Genomic DNA, 20158 nt, shown 5'->3' with positions numbered 1-20158 from the left:
CTGAGGGTATTGAACACTGTGTCAAATATAATTATGAAGAATAGCACCCTATTCTATCAAGAGAAAATTCATTTATCTCTAAAATGATTCACAATCTCTTGGTTTGCTAGCTAATATTAAAACAATGAAAATATGTATTGCGTCAAATAGAAAATATTACAAACATACTTAAATAATAATTGTGTTCTTCCCTCATACATTCTATGTTTCATTTTTGTTATAAAATAGTCAGACAACTTGCATTGTACTCAAGATACGTTATGCATACTCTGATACCGATACATAGTCTATTCAGTGGAGTTTTTATGTATTTTTATTATTTTTACTCTTTAATGACCCTCCCTGTAATAATGTTGTGCTTGCAGGAGATCTCATTGATTTTATAGCACTGCCACTGTGATTGTGCTTACATGATAAAGAGCAGGACACTAACAATAGTGGTGTTGAGACAGCATCAAGCTTCCATGCCGTGTATGCTCTTGAGGGCTAAATATGGAATGATCCATTTTCTCAAACAATATCTAACTAAAAAAGATGGCATCAAAATCCAATAAGGATCAACTTAAAATCAAAGATGCACAATGCAGGCAAAACGCCTTAGTTAAAGGTGTCAGTATCTTGTACGGGTGTTTCCAGGTCCTCCAACCAGGCTTTGATTAGTGGAAATGGTGATCACATCTTTAGCTTGTAAATTTAAGATCCAATATTAATGGGACATACATTTTCAATTTCATAGATAATCGGGGAATAATATGCATATGTTTTCATAACCGTGACACACGTCCATAAGCTTAAAATCCATAGCGGAGTTGTGCAATACTTCCTATCAATAAAAGGTAAAATCTAGTGAAGAGCGAACATGCTCACCACTACTTGTTACTCACTCGTGTATCTCTATGCTCGGTGTTCTCGGCGAGCACCGAGCATTTCAGGGATTATTCGGCAGTAACTGGTGTCTCCACCCAGCATTTTTAGGTGGACTATAGAGACCCAATCACGCTGCAGGGATTGTCTGCCAGGCCATGAAACGCAGCAGTCATCTTTGTTGTGGTTGTGCAGTGATTGGCTTGGCAGCACAGCATCATCCCGAGTATAAGAGACCAGGCGCCGCCCTGCTCGCCGCATTCAGCTCCGGATTCAGTGAGAGTATGGAGAACTGCTGCCGAGATAGGGTCAAAATTGTGGTTTTTATAGTTAAGGTACCTTCACACATAACGATATTGTTAATGATATCGTTGCTTTTTGTGACGTAGCAACAATATCGTTAATGAAATCGTTATGTGTGACAGCGACCAACGATCAGGCCCCTGCTGGGAGATCGTTGGTCGCTGAATAAAGTCCAGAACTTTATTTCGTCGCTGGACTCCTGCTGACATCGCTGGATCGGCGTGTGTGACACCGATCCAGCGATGTCTTCACTGGTAACCAGGGTAAACATCGGGTAACTAAGCGCAGGGCCGCGCTTAGTAACCCGATGTCTACCCTGGTTACCATCCTAAAAGTAAAAAAAAACAAACAGTACATACTTACCTACCGCTGTCTGTCCTCCAGCGCTGTGCTCTGCTCTCCTCCTGTACTGGCTGGGAGCGTCGGTCAGCCGGAAAGCAGAGCGGTGACGTCACCGCTCTGCTTTCCGGCCGCTGTGCTCACACAGACAGTACAGGAGGAGAGCAGAGCACAGCGCTGGAGGACAGACGGCTGTAGGTAAGTATGTACTGTTTGTTTTTTTTTACTTTTAGGATGGTAACCAGGGTAAACATCGGGTTACTAAGCGCGGCCCTGCGCTTAGTTACCCGATGTTTACCCTGGTTACCGACATCGTTGGTCGCTGGAGAGCGGTCTGTGTGACAGCTCTCCAGCGACCAAACAGCGACGCTGCAGCGATCCGGATCGTTGTCGGTATCGCTGCAGCGTCGCTAAGTGTGACGGTACCTTTAGTGTAGGTCTGCAACTCATAAATTCACAACTCCAGAGAAACCAACAGTCCTTTTTAGGGCTAATTCGTGGGTCCCGATATTGCAGCGCTAGGTAGGCAGGGCACGGCATATCCACATCAGTGCAAGGCCTGCAGGCACTATATGTGTGTACATAGCTTCCACTGCATCTCTCTCAAAGCTCCATAACTGTCTTCTGCTGCTGCTGCAGCTTCTTTACTATACACCTTGTTGCAATTTTTTTTTCCCAAAAAGTAATCCCCCCCCAAAAAAAAAAATACAGACTGTTCTGTCAGACAGAGGCCTGTTTAAAAATCATAGTTTTCAGGCATACATAGCATAGTTGTGTGTGCTAGCCTTGTTCTACAATTTTTTGTGTTTGTTTTAAATTCACCAAAAAAGGCCTCATATAACTGTGTGCTCCAAGTTTTTGCATTTTAGGCCGTTTTGCCACTGTTTTTGTTGTCGGTTACTCTAATTATATACAGCACTATTTGACATTTAGAAAAAAAAACAGGTGCGGCAAACTGAAAAGGCATAGTCTTTTGCCAATTTTTTTGACTTATTTTTGTATGATGTTCACTGAAGGGTTTAACTAGGGTGACAGATTTATAGATACGTTAGAGTCATTATGGATATGGCAACACCAAATATATGTACTTTTTTTCCTCATTTTTGTTTTTACTTAAATATATGAATTTATTGATATAATTTTTTTTTCATGTTTTTGTTTTTTATTTTCTGAATTTTTTAAAATAGTTTTAACCCCTTAGTGTTAGGTGTCGAGTTCCCGCTGCTGCACAGGGGGAATCTCGAGCCATCTCTGCTGCGGTCTCCCATTTTTCTTCAGTCGCAGTGGAGCCGTCGGTCCCAGTGTCTGGCTCGGGCAGATGCTGTGCACTTGGTTACTGCTGATCTTTCAGGCACAGCCATTATACCCAGCACTGTTGTGCAGCAAGCAGACGCTCCTGGGACTAAGTCCTGCTTTTCCTCTACTGAGCAGGCCCAAGGGACGACCTCTCATTGGAGGTCGGAGGTCACATGCTCAGGTCCTGTAGCGGTTCCTATTGGACCACTAGGAAGGTCCTGTAGAGCTTCCTCTATAAAAGTTTCGCATGGCCGCTAGAATCAAATTATGTTCATGAGTGTATGAGCTTTGCTACTTGGTCTGTGTCAGCATGTGCTCAGGGTCGGCTGTAAGCCGTTAGAATTACAGCACCTCCGGAGAGGAGTTTGTTTGTGTGAATTTAGAGCTGGCGTATAGCCACTAGAATTCTGGCACCTCCGGAGAGGAGTTGTTTGAGGGCTGTTGCTGACTGCTTGACCACTGTTTGCTACCTGCTCCATTAGTGAGCTTTGCTCCCCTGTGAGGTTAACAGGGCACAGTGTTATATTTAATCCCGATGACTCTGTGAAGCAACAGAGTTCACTCCTGTACAGACCGGGTGATGGAACCCATGCTTATTCAGGCGTAGTACCGACATATAGTGCTGCCATTTACTAGCAGCAGGTTCCACTCCTGCACGGTGGACCCCGGGCTGCGAACACACCTATACTATCTCTAAATTTACTTGGTGCGTTCCGCCAGCCCTAACACTTAGTGACCACCAATATGTGTTTTTACTGACCTCCCATATCAGACAATATCATCCCCTGTTGGGTGAAAATGTATCAGCTGTTGACTGTACACTATAGCTGACACCTTGCTGTATCAGGCTTGATTGGTGTTAGCACTAACCATGGCTTTTTAACCTCTTAGATTCTGCTGTCAATAAAGACTACAGCATCTAAATAGTTAACAGAGTGTGGGGGCTCCCTCTTTAACCCTTCTCACACCCTGAGATTATGATTGTGTGGTCCTGATGTTTGCCATGGCATAGTTTGCCGGTTATAGTGACTTGTTCAGAAGTTAGCGACACTTAGGTGATAAAAATAACATTTTTCCTTCCTGCCATGCCACCTTTTATTCATTAATGAAAAGCAGTCAAATAGTTAGTAAACTACCTGACAGCAGTTTTGAATATGTTGAGGGGTGCTGTTTTTAAAATGGTCTCACTTTTGGGTATTTTGCAACATATAGGTCCTCCAAAGTCACATCAAAACTTTATAGGTCCCTAAAAATATAAGTTTTGTAAATTTTCTTGAAAAAATTTAAATTTTCTGCTACAGTTTATACCTTCTAGCATCTAAACAAAATAAAAGGATATTTTAAAAACTATGTTATGTAAAGCAGACAAGATGGAAAAGTTATTTAGTTACTATTTTATGTGGTACGACTATTTGGATTAAAGACATAATCATTCAAAGTTTGAAAATTGCTAGTTTTGCAAAGAACAAAGAGCTATTGCCACGTAAAGTGACAGTGGTCAGATTTGTAAAATTTGGCCAGGTCACTAAGAGATAAAAATTTTTACCATTTTTTTATTTAGTCACTCTATGGGATTTTATCTTGCATTACACTGATCACTGATATTATATATTGCAATACACATGTACTGTGTAGGAGGTTAATATTTGACCTCTTCCTGTCATGGCAACCATCAACCTCCTTTGATCGCTTCACAGAGGTGCCAACCAGGGTGGGACACAGAGCCCCTTCACTCTCTTAACTTTCTAAATGCTGTGGTGGCTATTGATGGTAGCATATATAGAGTTAAACAGCCAGGGGCAGTGGTGACATCAGTCCTTGAAATGACAGCTAGAGCATTGCTATCACTAAAGCTCCTGTGCCTGCATAATCACCAGGTTATTCCAGTATGCCGATTTGCGATTATGCACTTAAAAATAAGACATACCAGTAATCCAATGTTGGGACGGGGTTAAGTGTTTGAGGTATAATATTATCAAACTGTTGATTTCAATAGAATATGAAAGCCATATTTTTGCATCACTTAATACTACGCATACACTCAATAAGTCTGTCCCTTTCTTTCTGTCAAAATCGATATCTATATCCAAATGGTCCGATACGTCCAAGATATTTTTCTTTCCATGACTTCACACAAAAATGGTATTAAGTAGTGATGAGTAGTGTTGAGCATATCGGGTATCGGTCGATATTCGCGGTATCAGAATTCCGATACTGAGTTCCAATACTTTAAGTATATCGGATACCAGAATCAGAAGTTCCCATAATGCAAAGTCCCGGTTTTATTTAATTCAGCCAATGAGGAATGATTAGCAGTGTGGGCAAATCCTGTTCTGCATGGTGGGCATTTAACTACTGGCATGGCTGTGATTGTCTGCTGAAATGATGTCACGATGCACTATAAAAGTCGCCGCCACCATTTTGGGCTCACTCTGCTGTGAATTCAGTTAGGGACAGTGTGTTCTAACTGAGGGCCAGTTTTGAGATGGTGATATGCTTCATTGTGCTTTACCCTGGTTAATTTAGCAACCGCTGTGTGAGAACCTTGCTTTTGCCTTGCAGCGCTGTTCACAGCTGTCTGCAAGGTCTATGTGTGTGAGTGCAGCTCACTCTGTAGTCTGTCCACAGTCAGCTCAGGGTGCGTCACTGCCTCATACTGCTCAATCCATTGTCCTTTATTGCAATTAGTGCAACCTGCTGCACATTTTTTCAAATTTATCCTATTAGTGGCTTTCCATCCGTATCCTGCTAGATTGTGGAAAAACACTATATAGGATTAGATATAGGAGCTATTCTTGGCCTTGCAGCACCATTTCCGGCTGTCTGCACCATCTGTGTGTGAGTGCAGCTCATTCTGTAGTCTCTTCTGCTGCCACAGCCGGTGGTACTCAGCCCAGGGTGCATCACTGCCTCATACTGCTGAATCCATTTTCCTTTATTGCAATTAGTGCAGCCTGCTGCACATTTTTTTCAAATTTATCCTATTAGTGGCTTTCCCTCCGTATCCTGCTGGATTGTGGAAAAACACTACATAGGATTAGATAGAGGAGCTTTTCTTGGCCTCGCAGCACCGTTCTGAGCTGTCTGCACGGTCTGTGTGTGAGTGCAGCTCACTCTGTAGTGTCTGTTCTGCGAAACAAACCAAAAGTTTATAAAGTTCACCAAACACTCCACTTTACAGTTGTGTAGACCACATTAGCTCATATTAAAGTATAGTCCACACTTTATAAAATTAGTGTTTCTTATACCTGTTAGCAGCTGTTCAGGAATAAGCACACTAAGCCCTTAGTACTTTTCTGCCTATCTTTATCAGTCTTCCAAGATGAAGAAGGCAGGCAGTAAGGCACATGGTCGTGGGCGTGGAGCAGGGAGAGGACGTGGTGTTTCTGTGACCGGTGCTGCAGGCACCGGTGACTCATCATCCCCCAGTTTTAGCAAGGAACAGACCTTCATGCACAGCTTTGTAGGAGCTCGCCATACCCCGCTGCTGTGAGACGAACAAATTGAAGCCATTGTCAGATGGATGGCAGCTTACGCATTGACTTCAATTAGTGCCACATCCTCTCAGGCACAAAGCACTGAAGAGCACCCATCTGTCTCTTCACCACCTGTGAAGTTGCCCAGGCAGTCAGAGAGCCCAGGCCAGGAGCCATCTCTACTTCTGTTCTCTGAATCTCTTGGCTTGGAAATAGGGGGTCAGCCACGCAGCATTCTAGAATCTGAAGAAGAGGCAGTAAGCACTGATGCCCAACAGCTTGGTCTCTCTGAATCTGAAGAGGCAGGTGGGACAGTGCCTCCAGTCAGCACACCTCAGTATGCATCTGATGATGAGACCGAGTTTCCACTTTCTGGTGCATACTCTGCTGCCGAGACTACCCAGGAGAAGCAGTTGGTGGAAGAGGTAAGCGTAGATGATGAGGTCCTTGACCCATCATGGCGTGAGGTACAGGAAGGTGGTGGAAGCTGCTCTGAGGAAGAGATTCCCCCGAATGGCCCAAAGAGGGAGAGGGAGGGGGAAGACTGCGGTGCCTGTAGCCTCCACTTCGGCACCCATTAGGAGAATGCCTCTTCTGAAAGCCAAAGCGGGCGCTCCCAAGACTTACAGTGCCTGGTCCTTTTTTGACACAGTTGCAGCTGACATTTGCTTTGTCAAATGCAAGCTGTGTCATCAGAAAATCAAAAGAGGGAAAAGTGTTAGCAACCTCAATACTACAAATATGTGAAACATGTGCAGACCAAGCACGTGGTGGAGTTACAAAAACACATTGAAGACCTAGGCCAATCTACAGCGGCACCTACCACCTCTTCAGCTCGTGTGTAGATTCTTCCTCCAGCTCACACACAGCTAGTTCGGCTTCCTCACAGGATCGCCATGGAAGAACCTCTGGCACCGTTGTCCAGAGACCCAGTGTAGTTCCACCCACAGCACCACGTTCCCAGTCATCTTCACACTCCCAGCCCACTCTACAGCCATCGGTAGCACAGGCATGGGAGAAAAGGCGGCCATTCTCGGCAAACTACCCATAAGCACATGCTCTGAATGCAGGCATTGCAAAACTACTGTCCCTTGAAATGCTCTCATTCAGGCTGGTGGAGACTGACAGCTTCCGTAACTTGATGTCATTGGCAGTCCCACAATACAATGTGCCCAGCCGCTTTTATTTCAGCAGGCAAGCCATCCCTGCCCTGCAAAAGCATGTGGAGGGAAAAATGAAACATGCACTACTAAACGCCATAAGTAGCAAGGTAAACCTCACCACCGATGCGTGGACCAGTCACCATGGACAGGGACGATACCTTTCCCTTACCGGCCATTGGGTTAATGTTGTGGAGCCGGGTACAGATCGTGAGAGTGGCACTCCACGTGTTCTGCCAACTCCTAGGATTGCAGGAATCCAGTCTGTGCACATTAACTCCTCCTCATAATCCAGTTCCTCAGAATCATCGCTGCAGGAGCCGTCACGGTCCACCTCCACATGGACCTGTGAACGCTTACCTGATCCGACCGATATGAGCACAGCCGTGGCCAAACACCAACAGGCCGTATTGAAATTAATTTCTTTGGGGAATCGAAGCCACACAGCGCAGGAGCTATGGAATACCATCAAGCAGGAGAGCGATGTGTGGTTTGTGCTAGCGAATCTCCAGCCAGGCATGGTAGTGTGTGACAATGGCCGAAATCTGGTGGCAGCTCTGAGCCTAGGCAACCTCACTCACATCCCATGTCTGGCACATGTGCTCAACTTGGTCGTTCAGAGTTTTTTGAGGGACTATCCGGATCTTGATGCACTGCTGCACAAGGTCCGCCTAGAGTGTGCTCACTTACAGCGTTCCAGCATGGCAAGATCGCGCATTGCAGCTCTGCAGCTCCAATTCCGCCTTCCAGAACATCGCATCATATGTGACCTACCCACCAGGTGGAATTCAACGTTACATATGTTGGAGCAGTTGTGTGTGCAGCAGCCAGCAGTAATGGAGTACCAGCTGCATCAGGCGCAAAAAAGTTGCACTGCATGCCGTTTAGACTTCACAACCACTGAGTGGGCCACTATGATGGATGTCTGCCAGGTTTTGCGTGCCTTCGATGATTCCACACGGATGGCGAGTGCAGATGATGCACTAGTCAGCATAAATGTCCCCCTTATCTGCCTGCTTGAAAGAACACTGCAAGCGCTAAGGGATGAGGTGGTGGAAGAGGTGGGGGATGAGGAGTTAGAAATGCCATCTGCTTCTGGACAGTCTGCGCAATGTGGTTCTTTACAAAGGCCTAGGCAGGGGACAATTTGTGAGGAGGATGAGGAGGAGTCAATGGAGGAGATCTGTCCAGAGGAGGGAGTTACACAAATCTCCAGTAGTCAGTATGTAGAGCGAGGGTGGGGTGATGCAGAGCAGGCAGAGATCATGCCTCAAGCAGGGGACAGCGTTTCCTGGCCAGTTGCCAGTGTGCAGCACATGGTTGATTTCATGCTGCAGTGCCTAAGAAACTACCGCCGCATCGCCCACATTCTTACCACGGCTGATTATTGGGTGTACACCCTTCTATATCCATGCTACCGGGACAACTTACAAAGCCTCATAACACCGTTGATCGAGGAGCATAAAATGTGGGAGTACCAAGACACACTTTTGCAGTCCATCGTCTTCGCCAGTCCAATCGAGAGAAGTGCTGCTAGTGCTTTACAAAACAGCTCAGTGTGTCGAGGTAGTGGAGGAAGCTCTGCACAAAGAGGGAGCAGAAGCAGTGCCTCAGCACAAGACAAGACCAGTCTGGCCCAACAGTGGCAAAGTTTTGTGTGCCCGCCACAAATGTCTACACCATCACAGACGGGTCCACTCAGCAGGAGGCCACGTTTCCGTCAGATGGTGACAGACTACATGTCTTGCCCTCTCAGTGTACTCCCAGACGGCTCTTCCCCTTCAAGTTTTGGGTCCCTAAGCTGGATACATGGCCAGAGCTTAGCCAGTATGCATTGGAGGTGCTGGCTTGCCCTGCTGCTAGTGTATTATCAGAACGCAGGTGGTGTACTAACAGACCATCGCATGCAACTATCCTCCGATAACGTCGACCGTCTTACTTTTCTAAAAATGAACAAGCCCTGGATCTCGCATGAATTTGCCACTCCTCCTCCAGATTAACTACTTGGTTGGTAACAGTATCCAAGTCTCTTGTTGTGTTCCTGTATCTACTACCTGAACTTTAATGCCTGGGCTCCAACACTGCCAGTTGCTGCTCAGAAGTGCAGGCTGCACAGTCAACACATGATCCAGTGTTATTGGGGTTCAGTAACACCAGCTGCTACCCTGCTGTGTATCCGGCAACGTGTCCAGCGACCGCCACGCTGGCACAACAACAGACATTAACCTGCCTCCATTGCAGGCCTCGGCCTACACTCTGCTCCTCCTGCTGTCCCTGGGCTCCAATACCACCAGTTGTTGTCTGGAAGTGCTGGCTGCACAGAAAAAAACACTCGCTCATGTGTCAGTGGGGTTCAGTAATGCCAGCTGCTCCCCTGCTGTGTATCCGGCAACGTGTCCAGCGACCGCCACGCTGGCACAACAACAGAACCTGCATCCATTGCAGGTCTCGGCCTAAACTCTGCTCCTCCTGCTGTCCCTGGGCTCTAATACCGCCAGTTGGTGCCCGGAAGTGCTGGCTGCACAGAGAAAAACACTCGCTCATGTGTCAGTGGGGTTCAGTAACGCCAGCTGCTCCCCTGCTGTGTATCCGACAACGTGTCCAGCGACCGCCACGCTGGCACAACAACAGACATTAACCTGTCTCCATTGCAGGCCTCGGCCTACACTCTGCTCCTCCTGCTGTCCCTGGGCTCAAATACTGCCAGTTGGTACTCGGAAGTGCTGGCTGTACAGAGAAAAACACTCGCTCATGTGTCAGTGGGGTTCAGTAATGCCAGCTGCTCCCCTGCTGTGTATCCAGCAACATGTTCAGCGACCGCCACGCTGGCACATCAACAGACATTACCCTGCCTCCATTGCAGGCCTCAGCCTACACTCTGCTCCTCCTGCTGTCCCTGGGCTCCAACACTGCCAGTTGGTGCTCGGAAGTGCTGGTCGCACAGAGAAAAACACTCGCTCATGTGTCAGTGGGGTTCAGTAACGCCAGCTGCTCCCCTGCTGTGTATGTGGCAACACGTCCAGCGATCGCCACGCTGGCACAACAACAGTCATTAACCTGCCTCCATTGCAGGCCTCGGCCTACACTCGGCTCCTCCTGCTGTCCCTGGGCTCCAATACTGCCAGTTGTTGCCCGGAAATGCTCGCTGCACAGAGAAAAACTCTCGCTCATGTGTAAGTGGGGATCAGTAAGGCCAGCTGCTCCCCTGCTGTGTATCTGGCAACGTGTGCGACTACCACGCTGGCACAACAACAGACATTAACCTGCCTCCATTGCAGGCCTCGTCCTACACTCTGCTCCTACTGCTGTCCCTGGGCTCCACTACTGCCAGTTGTTGCCTGGGAGTGCTGGCTGCACAATGAAAAACACTTGCTCATGTGTCAGTGGCGTTCAGTAACACCAGCTGCTACCCTGCTGTGTATCCGGCAATATGTCCAGCGACCGCCAGGCTGGCACAACAGCAGACATTAACCTGCCTCCATTGCAGGCCTCGGCCTACACTCTGCTCCTCCTGCTGTCCCTGGGCTCCAATACCACCAGTTATTGCCCGGAAGTGCTGGCTGCACAGAAAAAACGCTCGCTCATGTGTCATTGGGGTTCAGTAATGCCAGCTGATCCCCTGCTGTGCATGCGACAATGCGTCCAGCGATCACCACGATGGCACAACAGACATTAACCTGCCTCCATTACAGGCCTCGGCCTACACTCGGCTTCTCCTGCTGTCCCTAGGCTCCAATACCGCCACTTGTCGCCCAGAAGTGCTGGCTGCACAGAGAAAAACACTTGCTCATGTGTAAGTTGGGTTCAGTAACACCAGCTGCTCCCCTGCTGTGTATCCGGCAACGTGTCCAGCGACCGCCACGCTGGCACAACAGACATTAACCTGCCTCCATTGCAGGCCTCGGCCTACACTCGGCTTCTCCTGCTGTCCCTGGGCTCCAATACCGCCACTTGTTGCCCAGAAGTGCTGGCTGCACAGAGAAAAACACTTGCTCATGTGTAAGTTGGGTTCAGTAACACCAGCTGCTCCCCTGCTGTGTATCCGGCAACGTGTCCAGCGACCGCCACGCTGGCACAACAGACATTAACCTGCCTCCATAGCAGGCCTTGGCCTACACTCTGCTCCTCCTGCTGTCCCTAGGCTCCTATACCACCAGTTGTTGCCTGGAAGTGCTCGCTGCACAGAGAAAAACACTCGCTCATGTGTCAGTGGGGTTCAGTAACACCAGCTGCTCCCCTGCTGTGTATCCGGCAACGTGTCCAGCGACCGCCTCGCTGGCACAACAACAGACATTAACCTGCCTCCATTGCAGGCCTCGGCCTACATTCTGCTCCTCCTGCTGTCTCTGGGCTCCAGTGCCACCAGTTATTGCCTGGAATTGCTGGCTGCACAGAGAAAAACACTCGCTCATGTGTCAGTGGGGTTTAGTAACGCCAACTGCTCCCCTGCTGTGTATCCAGCAACGTGTCCAGCGACTGTCATGCTGGCACAACAACAGACATAAACCTGCCTCCATTGCAGGCCTCGACCTACACTCTGCTCCTCCTAGATTCTCTGGGCTGCAATACCGCCAGTTGTTGCCTGGAAGTGCTAGCTGCACAGAGAAAAACACTCCCCACTGTGTCAGTGGGGTTCAGTAACTCAAGCTGTTCCCCAGCTGTGTAGCCAGCAACGTGTCCAGGGACCGCCACGCAGACACAACAGATATTAAACTGCCTCCAGTGCTGGCCTTGGTCTACACTCTGCTCCTTCTAGATTCCCTGGGCTCCAATACCGCCAGTTGGTGCTCGGAAGTGCTGGCTGCACAGAGAAAAACACTTGTTCATGTGTCAGTGGGGTTCACTAACGCCAGCTATTCCCCTGCTGTGTAGCCGGCAATGTGTCCTGCGACCGCCACACAGACACAACAGATATTAAACTGCCTCCAGTGCTGGCCTCAGCCTACACTCTGCTCCTCCTTGATGCCCTGGGCTCCAATACCACCAGTTGAAGCTCAGAAGTGCAGGCTGCACAGAGAAAAACACTTGCTCATTTGTCAGTGGGGTTAAGTATTGCTGGCAATGTGTCATGCAACCACAACGCAGACACAAAAGGTATTAAACTGCCTCCAGTGCTGGCCTCGGCCTACACTCTGCTCCTCATAGATTCCCTGGGCTGCAATACCACCAGTTGTTGCCCGGATCTGCTGGCTGCACAGAGAAAAACACTCACCACTGTGTCAGTGGGGTTCAGTAACTCAAGCTGTTCTCCAGCTGTGTAGCCAGCAACGTGTCCTGCGACTGCCACGCAGACACAACAGATATTAAACTGCCTCCAGTGCTGGCCTCGGCCTACACTCTGCTGCTCTTGAATTCCCAGGGCTCCAATACTGCTAGTTGATCCTTGGAAGTGCTGGCTGCACAGAGAAAAACACTCGCCACTATGTCAGTGGGGTTCAGTAACTCCAGCTGTTCCAATGCTGTGTAGCCAGCAACATGTCCTGCGACCGCCACGCAGACACAACAGACATTAAACTACCTCCAGTGCTGGCCTAGGTCTACACTCTGCTCCTCCTAGATTCCCTGGGCTCCAACACTGCCAGTTGGTGCTTGGAAGTGCTGGCTGCACAGAGAAAAACACTTGCCACTGTGTCAGTGGTGTTCAGTAATGCCAGCTGTTCCCCTGCTGTGTAGCCGGCAACGTGTCCTGCGACCGCCACACAGACTCAACGACAGACATTAAACTGCCTCCAGTGCTGGCCTCAGCCTACACTCTTCTCCTCCTAGATTCCCTGGGCACCAATAACGCCAGTTGGTGCTCGGAAGTGGTGGCTGCACAAAGAAAAACACTCGCTCATGTGTCAGTGGGGATCAGTAACGCCAGCTGTTCCCCTGCTGTGTAGCCGGCAATGTGTCCTGCAACCGCCACACAGACACAACAGATATTAAACTGCCTCCAGTGCTGGCCTTCGCCTAAACTCTGCTCCTCCTGCTGTCCCTGGGCTCCAATACAGTCAGTTGGTGCCCGGCAGTGCTGGCTGCACAGAGAAAACACTCGCTCATGTGTCAGTGGGGTTCAGTAACGCCAGCTGCTCCCTTGCTGTGTAGCCGGCAATGTGTCCTGCGACCGCCACGCAGACACAACAACAGACATTAAACGCCTCCAGTGCTGGCCTTGGCCTACACTCTGCTCCTCCTAGATTCCCTGGGCTGCAAAACCGCCAGTTGTTGCCCGGATCTGCCGGCTGCACAGAGAAAACACTCGCCACTGTGTCAGTGGGGTTCAGCAACTCAAGCTGTTCCCCAGCTGTGTAGCCAGCAACGTGTAATGCGACTGCCACGCAGACACAACAGATATTAAACTGCCTCCAGTGCTGGCCTCGGTCTACACTCTGCTCCTCCTGGATTCCCTGGGCTCCAATACCGCCAGTTGGTGCTCGGCAGTGCTAGCTGCACAGAGAAAAACACTAGCCACTGTGTCAGTGGGGTTCAGTAATGCCAGCTGTTCCCCTGCTGTGTAGCCGGCAACATGTCCTGCAACAGCCATGCAGGCACAACAACAGACAATAAACTGCCTCCAGAGTTGGCCTCGGCCTACACTCTGCTCCTCCTTGATTCCTTGGGCTCCAATACTGCCAGTTGGTGCTCGGAAGTGCTAGCTGCACAGAGAAAAACACTCGCTCATGTGTCAGTGGGGTTCAGTAACTCCAGCTGTTCCAATGCTGTGTAGCCAGCAACGTGTCCTGCAACCGCCACGCAGACACAACAACAGACATTAAACTGCCTCCAGTGGTGGCCTCGGCCTACACTCTGCTCCTTCTAGATTCCCTGGGCTCCAATACCGCCAGTTGGTGCTCGGAAGTGCTGGCTGCACAGAGAAAAACACTTGTTCATGTGTCAGCGGGGTTCAGTAACGCCAGCTATTCCCCTGCTGTGTAGCCGGCAATGTGTCCTGCGACTGCCACACAGACACAACAGATATTAAACTGCCTCCAGTGCTGGCCCCAGCCTACACTCTGCTCCTCCTGGTTGCCCTGGGCTCCAATACCACCAGTTGAAGCTCGTAAGTGCAGGCTGCACAGAGAAAAACACTCGCTCATGTGTCAGTGGGGTTAAGTATTGCCTGCTGTTCCCCTGCTGTGTAGCTGGCAATGTGTCATGCAACCACAACGCAGACACAAAAGGTATTAAACTGCCTCCAGTGCTGGCCTCGGCCTACACTCTGCTCCTCCTAGATTCCCTGGGCTGCAATACCACCAGTTGTTGCCCGGATCTGCTGGCTGCACAGAGAAAAACACTCACCACTGTGTCAGTGGGGTTCAGTAACTCAAGCTGTTCTCCAGCTGTGTAGCCAGCAACGTGTCCTGCGACTGCCACGCAGACACAACAGATATTAAACTGCCTCCAGTGCTGGCCTAGGTCTACACTCTGCTCCTCCTAGATTCCCTGGGCTCCAACACTGCCAGTTGGTGCTCGGAAGTGCTGGCTGCACAGAGAAAAACACTTGCCACTGTGTCAGTGGGGTTCAGTAATGCCAGCTGTTCCCCTGCTGTGTAGCCGGCAACGTGTCCTGCGACCGCCACGCAGACTCAACAGACATTAAACTGCCTCCAGTGCTGGCCTCAGCCTACACTCTGCTCCTCCTAGATTCCCTGGCAGAGGCGTAGCTAGAGCTTTTGCCGCCCGGGGCTGTTCCCGATCTTGGCGCCCCCCCCCCCCAGCAGGAATAAGACCTCAGATGGAGAAGTTAAATTGTTTCGCCGATGAATGTTACCATCACATGATCGGGACTGCAAAAAAAAAAACAAGTTCTGCTTACCTGACCGCGCTCCTGCTCTTTCCGCGCAGCTGAAACGTGCACTCGCCGGCGACTGACAATGATGTCAGACGCCGGCGACATGCACACTGGGACTGACGTCAGCTGCCAGCCTCAGATTGGCTGGCGGCTGTTAACTATTGACGTGCGGGCGCGGGCCCGCACGTCAATAGCGTTAAACAGCTGCAGCGCCGGCCCAGTGACCCACCCCCAGGGCTGGCTCCAGGTTTTTGAGGGCCCCGGGCAAAAGAGTCTCAGTGGGTCCCCCCTTTAACACATACCACGATTCATGATGCCCAGATACAGCAGAGAAATCTAGGTATAGTACAATGCCAGATTTCACTTCTAACATGAGTGATAGCTATTGCAAATTCTACAGTGTATATATACAGGATAGGAGTGGTACTGTGCAGTGTATATATACAGGAGGAGTGGTACTGTGCAGTGTATATATACAGGAGGAGTGGTACTGTGCAGTGTATATATACAGGAGGAGTGGTACTGTGCAGTGTATATATACAGGAGGAGTGGTACTGTGCAGTGTATATATACAGGAGGAGTGGTACTGTGCAGTGTATATATACAGGAGGAGTGGTACTGTGCAGTGTATATATACAGGAGGAGTGGTACTGTGCAGTGTATATATACAGGAGGAGTGGTACTGTGCAGGGTATATATACAGGAGGAGTGGTACTGTGCAGGGTATATGTACAGGACAGGAGGAGTGGTACTGTGCAGTGTATATATACAGGAGGAGTGGTACTGTGCAGTGTATATATACAGGGCAGTGGTGCTGTGCAGTGTATATATACAGGGCAGTGGTACTGTGCAGTGTATATATACAGGGCAGTGGTGCTGTGCAGTGTATATATACAGGGCAGTGGTACTGTGCAGTGTATATATACAGGGCAGTGGTGCTGTGCAGTGTATATATACAGGGCAGTGGTACTGTGCAGTGTATATCTACAGGGCAGTGGTACTGTGCAGTGTATATATACAGGGCAGTGGTACTGTGCAGTGTATATATACAGGGCAGTGGTGCTGTGCAGTGTATATATACAGGGCAGTGGTGCTGTGCAGGGTATATATACAGGGCAGTGGTAATGTGCAGTGTATATATACAGGGCAGTGGTACTGTGCAGTGTATATATACAGGGCAGTGGTGCTGTGCAGTGTATATATACAGGGCAGTGGTGCTGTGCAGTGTATATATACAGGGCAGTGGTACTGTGCAGTGTATATATACAGGGCAGTGGTACCGTGCAGTGTATATATACAGGGCAGTGGTGCCGTGCAGTGTATATATACAGGGCAGTGGTGCCGTGCAGTGTATATATACAGGGCAGTGGTACTGTGCAGTGTATATATACAGGGCAGTGGTGCTGTGCAGTGTATATATACAGGGCAGTGGTGCTGTGCAGTGTACATATACAGGGCAGTGGTACTGTGCAGGGTACATATACAGGGCAGTGGTACTGTGCAGGGTATATATACAGGGCAGTGGTGCTGTGCAGTGTATATATACAGGGCAATGGTACTGTGCAGTGTACATATACAGGGCAGTGGTACTGTGCAGGGTATATATACAGGGCAGTGGTACTGTGCAGTGTATATATACAGGGGAGTGATGGTACTGTGCAGTTTATATATTTCAGCAGCCGCCCAGGCCCCCAGCACCTGTCCTGTATATATATTATATATACTGTCATGCAGGCTGTACAGATACAGTATATACATATACAGGACAGGTGCTGGGGGCCTGGGCGGCTGCTGAAGTATATATATATCAGCTGTGGCCGCCCCAGGTCACCCAGACTGTCAGAATACAAAGATACATCGCACTCACTCAGGGCGGCAAGGAAGGAGCTCCTCCGGAATCTGCCTGTCCTAATAAGTGTTCACTTCACAGCAGCCAGGGAGGGGCGGGCGGAGGAGCAGAGCAGGAGAAGTGCTCTCTCCGCCCACAAACAAAGTCACGCTGCGTTCTTAACCCCGATGTGCCTGCACTGCCTGGCCCTGCACTGAATGAAAAGATGCTTGTGCCAGCAGGGCTAGATGCCCGCCCCCCGCATTGTGCCGCCTGGGGCGGCCCGCCCCCCCGCACCCACCTTCCTACGCCACTGTTCCCTGGGCACCAATAATGCCAGTTGGTGCTCGGAAGTGGTGGCTGCACAAAGAAAAACACTCACTCATGTGTCAGTGGGGATCAGTAACGCCAGCTGTTCCCCTGCTGTGTAGCCGGCAATGTGTCCTGCGACCGCCACACAGACACAACAGATATTAAACTGCCTCCAGTGCTGGCTTTGGCCTAAACTCTGCTCCTCCTGCTGTCCCTGGGCTCCAATACAGTCAGTTGGTGCCTGGCAGTGCTGGCTGCACAGAGAAAACACTCGCTCATGTGTCAGTGGGGTTCAGTAACGCCAGCTGCTCCCTTGCTGTGTAGCCGGCAACGTGTCCTGCGACCGCCACGCAGACACAACAACAGACATTAAACGCCTCCAGTGCTGGCCTTGGCCTACACTCTGCTCCTCCTAGATTCCCTGGGCTGCAAAACCGCCAGTTGTTGCCCGGATCTGCCGGCTGCACAGAGAAAACACTCGCCACTGTGTCAGTGGGGTTCAGTAACTCAAGCTGTTCCCCAGCTGTGTAGCCAGCAACGTGTAATGCGACTGCCACGCAGACACAACAGATATTAAACTGCCTCCAGTGCTGGCCTCGGTCTACACTCTGCTCCTCCTGGATTCCCTGGGCTCCAATACCGCCAGTTGGTGCTCGGCAGTGCTAGCTGCACAGAGAAAAACACTAGCCACTGTGTCAGTGGGGTTCAGTAATGCCAGCTGTTCTTCTGCTGTGTAGCCGGCAACATGTCCTGCAACAGCCATGCAGGCACAACAACAGACAATAAACTGCCTCCAGAGTTGGCCTCGGCCTACACTCTGCTTCTCCTAGATTCCCTGGGCTCCAATACCGCCAGTTGGTGCTCGGAAGTGGTGGCTGCACAGAGAAAAACACTTGCTCATGTGTCAGTGGGGTTCAGTAATGCCAGCTGTTCCCCTGCTGTGTAGCCGGCAATGTGTCCTGCGACCGCCACACAGACACAACAGATATTAAACTGCCTCCAGTGCTGGCCTCGGCCTACACTCTGCTCCTCCTGCTGTCCCTGGGCTCCAATACTGCCAGTTGGTGAAAACACTCGCTCATGTGTCAGTGGGGTTCAGTAACGCCAGCTGTACCCCTGCTGTGTAGCTGGCAACGTGTCCTGCGACTGCCATGCAGATAAAACAATAGACATTAAACTGCCTCCAGTGCTGGCCTCGGCCCACACTCTGCTCCTCCGAGATTCCCTGGGCTCCAATACTGCCAATTGGTGCTCGGAAGTGCTGGCTGCACAGAGAAAAACACTCGCTCATCTGTCAGTGGGGTTCAGTAACGCCAGCTGCTCCCTTGCTGTGTATCCGGCAACATGTCATGCGACCACCATGCAGACACAACAGATATTAAACTGCCTCCTGTGCTGGCCTCGGCCTACAATCTGCTCCTCCTGGATTCCCTGGGCTCCAATACCGCCAGTTAGTGCTCGGCAGTGCTGGCTGCACAGAGAAAAACACTCGCCACTGTGTCAGTGGGGTTCAGTAATGCCAGCTGTTCCCCTGATGTGTAGATGGCAATATGTACTGTGACCGCCACGCAGACACAACAACAGACATTAAACTGCCTCCAGTGCTGGCCTCCGCCTACACTCTGTTCCTCCTGCTGTCCCTGGGCACTTACACCGCCAGTTTGTGCTCAGAAGTGCTGTCTGCACAGTAAACACTTGCTACCGTGTTATTGGGGTTCAGTAACATCAGCTGATCCCCAGCTGTGTGTGCGGCAATGTGTCATGTGACCGCCACGCTGGCACAACATCAGATATTAAACTGCCTCCAGTGCAGGCTTCGGCCTACACTCTGCTCCTCCTGCTGTCCCTGGGCACTTACACCACCAGTTCGTGCTCGGAAGTGCTGTCTGCACAGTCAACACTTGCTGGCGTGTTATTGGGGTTCAGTAACATCAGCTGATCCCCAGCTGTGTGTGTGGCAATGTGTCATGCGACCGCCATGCTGGCACAACATCAGATATTAAACTGCCTCCAGTGCAGGCTTCGGCGTACACTCTGTTCCTCCTGCTGTCCCTGGGCACTTACATCGCCAGTTCGTGCTTGGAAGTGCTGTCTGCACAGTTAACAGCTGCTCCTCTGTTATTGGGGTTCAGTAACGTCAGCTAATCCCCAGCTGTGTGTGCGGCAATGTGTCATGCGACCGCCATGCTGGCACAACATCAGATATTAAACTGCCTCCAGTTCAGGCTTCAGCCTACACTCTGCTCCTCCTGCTGTCACTGGGCACTTAAACCGCCAGTTCATGCTCGGAAGTGCGGTTTGCACAGTCAACACTTGCTGGCGTGTTATTGGGGTTTAGTGACATCAGCTGATCCCCAGCTGTGTGTGCAGCAATTATTACAGTCAGTTTCTAGCAATGACCCTGGGCTCCAACACCACCAGTTGCTGTTCAGAAGTGTCTTTGGCACGGGTATTCCCTCCTGCCCAGCCTGGTTCCAGCACGCCAGCTGTTTCTGGGTAGTGTCAAGGTCACTTAGATTCCAAAACGTTGTCCTGTCGTGTTGCGGCTGGGTTAGCCAACTCAATTTTAGGTGCTTCCTATGTAGGCTGCAGGAAGTGGCAATCAAGGCTGGTTTAGTAGTGCCCATAGGACAAGCTCCCCCTGTAGGACTGTGGTTTTTCGGTAACTGCAGCCATCTCGCGGCCTAGCTATTGTTTCTTTTCGTGTGGACCTTCTGCTGCCTATCTGTGTTCCAGCAACGTTAGCTGGTTCATGGGAAGACAATCTTGACTAGGTCCCCCTGGTTCCAGCACCGACAGCTGGTTC

Source organism: Ranitomeya imitator, chromosome 1 (genome assembly GCF_032444005.1).
Source record: "Ranitomeya imitator isolate aRanImi1 chromosome 1, aRanImi1.pri, whole genome shotgun sequence".
NCBI classification, from domain to species: domain Eukaryota; kingdom Metazoa; phylum Chordata; class Amphibia; order Anura; family Dendrobatidae; genus Ranitomeya; species Ranitomeya imitator.
Note: the sequence above shows the minus strand (reverse complement) of the source record.